Genomic DNA, 6,142 nt, shown 5'->3' on the forward strand with positions numbered 1-6,142 from the left:
AAAAGCTAAAAATAAGTTTCTGGACTTCCGGAACCCGACTCCGGAACCCGAAAAGTTAAAAATAAGTTTCCGGGTTTCCGGAAACCGGAAAACTAAAAATAAGCTTCCGGGCTTCCGGGACTAAAAAACAAGTTCTAGAAATAACTCTCGGAATTCCGAGAAACTAAAACTAGGAAGGCGGAAGGCATATAAAAAGTAACTAGGTCACTTTTCGACCTGAAGAAGGAAGAAAGATAATTATATATAGACCTAGATTTCTCCCTCTCTTTCTAAGAAAAAGAAAGAGAAAAATAAGGACTTCCTTATATATAATTCTAATATAATAACTGTTTTCATATAATTATTTTTACTTTTAACTTCTTTATTCCCTTAAAATTCTAATAGTTTTATAACTATTATTCTTTTAATTCCTAGAACCTTTTATAACTCTAATATATTTCTTATATATTTCTAATATCTTTTCTATATATTATTTTTCCTTTTTATTAATAATTACTAAAAGTACTATATTATCCTAATACTAACTTAAAAATAAATTAGAGATAACTTATTATATAAAATTAATATAAAATACTAGACTTCTTACTCTAGAAAATATATCTAGTTTTATAGTATATATATTAATAACTTTAATAATAATATATTTACTATTTACTTAATTAAGTTTTTTTATAAGTTACTTTATTATAAAGTTCTTTATATATAATTAGATCTTATTTTCTATTTAAAACTAGTTAGCTAGTTATCTCTATATATTTATATATTATTTTTATTCTTTTTAAACTATAGCTATAATAGCTTAAGTAATCTCTTAAGTATATTTCTAGTAAGTAATTAAAGCCTCTCTTTATATTCTTATAGATAGCTTATTTTATTTTATTATATCTTTAAGATAGATATTAATTAATAATATATTATAATTATAAATTATAAAAAAAAGATTTATCTTAATTAATATTATTAATTAATTATTAACTATTAATATAGCTATAAGTAAAAAGCTATTTTAATTATTTTAGAAGTAAATAATATATATTTAAAGATAGCTTTTTAATACTTAATTTATCTATTTTATAATATTATTAATCTTTAAATAATATATTATTAATAGGTATTAGATAATATATAAAAATTAATAAGATTATTTCTATATTTTATTTATAAACTAAGTTTTTTAATTAAATACTATTATATAAAAGGGGCTATAATAATAGATAAGATATTAAATTAGTATTTTTATTATTACTTTATATTAGGCATTGCTACTATACTACCTCAGGCAGCATGCAATCGCAAGCCAGATAGCAACCCTATACTATAATATATAAGAGCAAGTACTCCTACACTCACTTACTAAGAAGGAGCACAATAATTTTACTCTCTTAATAGCTTACTTACTTAACTAAGGAATCTAGTATATAATCCTACTAGTAATAATATATCTAGTATGTAAGTAATTACTAGCCTTATAAGTAATCTATTAATAGATATCACCTTCGAAGTAAGCAAGCTATACTCCCTCACTTCTACAGTTACAAGCTATTACTTGCATCTAACAGCTAGGTAGCGTGCTAAAAGTAATAATACTTTAATAGTAATCTTATATATTAATTTAAAGATAATATTTTTATTTAGCTAGTTAGTAATTACTAAGATCTTTATTATTATATATAATTTATTTAAAAATAAGTTTATAATAAAATCTATTAATATTTTAGTTTAAGAGTAGTTAAATATTAAAAGTAGCTTAAAAACTTTCTTTTATATATCTTACTATATTACTCTCTTCCTATAGGATTTATAATTCTTTATAAACTATTATATATTATTATTAAACCTTAGTTATATAAAATTTCTTATTAATATTATCTTTATTACTTCTTAGTTTAAATAGTTTATAATTATAAAATTATAAAAGTTTTATAGTAGCTTAGTTTATAATAGTTTATAATTAGAAATCTAAACTTACTTTTTCTATTTTAATTTCTTTACTTTATCTATAATATATTTTAATATTAAGAATAATACTTTAAAGCTAGTAAGAAAATATCTAAAGTTTTATACTATATACTCTTTAATTATCTAATACTAATTATTTTCTTATAAAACTATTTTTTATAAAGCTATAAGTTTATTATTATAGAAGAGGGAAGTAAGTAAGTTAGTTTTAATTACTATTATATTTCCTATATAGTCTCTATTATATTTTAGTTCTTAAGTTATCTAAATATTTATAAAAGAAGTCCTTTTAAAATTTTCTTAAAGATCTTATATAGTAGTAGATAGAAGAAAAGCTTAAATTACTTTTCTATTTTTTTATAGTATTTATATAATCTATTTTTATAGCTAGTTATTATTAATATTCTTTAATATATCCTATTCCCTCTAAAATAAAATATCTAATACTAAGGAGGCTTTTCCTAACTTATATATTATTTTAAAGTTATATTAGTTTATTATCTCCTATTACTATATTTATTTTTTAAAAAGTTCTTAGTAGATAGTAAAGTATTAAGACGGAGTAGTACAGCCTGCCTGCACACCGCAAGAATAAAGTAAAAGGAATAGTTAGCTAATTGGGTCTAGAATAGTTTCTGTAAGAAGCTACTATAATTCTACCTGTAAGAATAGAATTAGGATATCGGAATAGTTGATCAATGGGAAATAAGGCCGTTTCATAACCAAAGGAGGCTTCTAAATAAGGGGAAGCCAGAGATTATAAAAGTATCAAATAGGGGACACTTATATATATAAAATAATAGAGGAATTGTCCGGAGTTACTATATAAGATAATCTATAAGAAATAATAATAATAAAGTTAATTGAAATAAGAACTAATAACTATTATTACTAAAGAACTTAATAAACTTGTTAAAGAACTTATTTTTCTTCCTAAGGAAGGAAGGAAAAGAAAAGAAATAACTATAGTCATGGCCTATAGTAAAAAATAATATTTTTCTACTCCTATCTTATATACCTATAAGAATGTCTTCCTTTTTATTAATGTCTCCTTTTTTACTATTATAGTAGTAGACTAGTATCTACTAACTTAAAATATTCTTTATAATTATTTAGTATTTTTATATCTAATAGCTTTTCTAAAAATTCTTATATAAGCTTAATAAAGCTTTTCTATTTAACTTTTACTTATTTCTTCCTATAATATTTATATATATTAAAAATCTCTTTTACTTCTTATTTTATTTCCTTATTAACTATTATTAATAGTATAATATTATCTTAATATTAACTTAAAAGTAAGTTAAAGATAATATAATATATTAGATTAATATAGAAAACTAAATTTTAAACTTCTAATAATATATTAAATTTAACTATATATATTTTAATAATTTTTATAATTATATATTTTCTATTTAGTTAATTAAGCTTTTTAATAAATTATTTTATTATAAAATTTTTTATATATAATTAGATTTTATTTCTAACTTAAAATTAATTAGTAAATTATTTTTATATATTTATATATTATTTTTATTTTTCCTAAGCTATAGCTATTATAGCTTAAGTAATTTCTTATATAATTTTTTATCTATTAATAAAAGCTTTTTTATATATTTTAATAAATAATCTATCTTTTTTTAATAAATTATTAATTTAAATATTAATTAAAAATATATTATAATTATATATTATAAAAAATAAACTTATTTTAATTAAAATAATAAGTTAGTTATTAATTATAAATATTATAACTAGTAATAAATTATTTTAATTATTTTAAAAATAAATAATATTATTACTACCTTTAGTATACTATTTAGCTATTAGATATAAATAATAGCTTACAACTATAAAAGTAAGGAAATATAGCTTACTTACTTTAAAGGTAATATCTATTAATAGATTACTTATAAGGCTAGTAATTACTTATATACTAGATATATTATTACTAATAAGATTATATATTAGATTCCTTAGTTAAGTAAATTATTAAAAAAGTAAGATTATTATCTTCCTTCTTAGTAAGTAAATATAAGAATACTTACTCTTATATATTATAATATAGAATTACTATCTAGCTTATAATTATATATTACCTAAGATAATATAATAGTAATATTTAATAGTACTATACCCTACTTAGAAGATTATTAATATCTTTATTAGCTTACTTACTTATATTTTTATAAATATATATATATAAATTAAAATTAAAAAAAAATTTTCTAATCTATTTCTTATTTATTTTTCTACTATAATACTATTATCTCTTACTATCTACTACCTATCCTTTAGATAATATTCTATTATCTTTTATATAGTAAAGCTAAAGCCCTCCTAGATCAAGTATAATTATTTACTAGGTATTTAAAAAGTTAAAGTTAATAGCTAAGTAATAGAAGATATTATTCTAATTACTAGCTAGATAGTAGAGAATATTACTTAAGTTACTAACTAGATAGTAAAAGTAATTATTTATATCTTTACTATATAATTATTATTAAGTAATTATAATATTATTTTAATAATATTAAGCTTACTTTTAATAATTTTAACTTATTTAAAAAGTTAATTAAAATACTTATTAATATAGTTATTAATTATTTTAGCTTATATATTAGAAAATAAGTTACTTTTAACTTTTAATCTATTAACTTACTTACTAATCTACTAGATTACTTTAACTAGTAAATTATAATTACTATCTTTATATAAATTATTAAATAAATAATTAGCTTATTTACTTTTAATAATTATAATATTTTTCTTTTTATTATTAATATCTATTATATTATTTACTTTTTTAATTTCTACTACTTTACTAGCTTTATAAGCTTTATTATTCTTTACTTTATTCAAAAAGTAAGTAAGCTACTTAATACTTAGCTTTTTAATCTTACTAGTTATTAATTCTATTAGTTTATAATTAGTTTAGGTAATATATAAGCTAAATATAAGAGCTTTAATAAAAAGATAATATTTCTAGTTAGCTTCTTTTTTAATTTTAGCTATTTTTATATTTTAGAAAGCTTTATTAATTACTTAATATATTATATTACTAGCCTAGCTAATATTAACTATTTTTTCCTTATAAATTATTTTAATAATATTAAATATATTATCTAACTTTTTATTATAGCTTTTATTAAAGTAAATAGTATTAATATAATTAATAATATCTATTTTACTTATAAATCTCTTTTTATATTAGAAATACTATTTAAATAATTTATTAATTATTATTAAGTTAATAGTAATAATATATAAACTATTAAAATTTATAATAAAGGAGAAAAGAAAGCTAGCTAAAATAGTAATTAAAAATTAAGGTTAAATAAGCAATAGGTTACTAAGTTATAAAGATAGTATTTACTTATTACTTACTAAGGAATTAATAATAGTAATAGCTTACTTACTTACTAGTAAATAGTAATTTTTAAAGTAAATTATAAATATAGAAAATAGCTATAAGAAATAATTAATTAAATACTAAAGGAAAAAATATATTTTATATAGTAAGTAAGTATATAAGAAGGGAGATAGTAAGTAATAAAAATAAAGATAAAACTAATAAGTAATAAAATTAATATTTTACTTACTAATAAAAGGGAAAATAAAAAGTTAGCTAAAGAGATATAGTAATATATTATATATAATTATTAAAAAAAAAGTAAGTAAAATTAGTAATATAATAAAATATATATAAAAATAAAGATAATAATTAATAAAGCTAGTAAGCTAGATAGCTTATTTATTATTAGGTATATCTAGTAGTATAATAATAATAGTAAGATAGTAAGTAAGAATTAGTAAAAGAATTAAAGTTTAGATTTAATAAATTAATAAGGAAGTTTATTATTATTAATATAGTTATTTATTATAAGATTTCTATATACTAATTTACTAATTTACTAAATATAATCCTAAATTATTTTTTTTCTTATTAAATTACTATTTATTATTATATCTTTATTAGCTAGTAATTACTAAATATTATTATATTTCTCTTTTATTAATACCTTTTATTAATATTATTTTTTACTTACCTCTTTATTTATACTTATTATATTTATAGCTACTAGCTCCCTTACTTAAATCTCTACTTTACTTACTCTAGCTACTAGCTTTCTAGTTTACCTATCTACTTTAATAATAAAGTCTAGTAGCTCTTCTTCTA

The sequence above is a fragment of the Scedosporium apiospermum genome (genome assembly GCF_000732125.1).
Source record: "Scedosporium apiospermum strain IHEM 14462 chromosome Unknown SEQ_SAPIO_0133, whole genome shotgun sequence".
Taxonomy (NCBI): Eukaryota; Fungi; Ascomycota; class Sordariomycetes; order Microascales; family Microascaceae; genus Scedosporium; species Scedosporium apiospermum.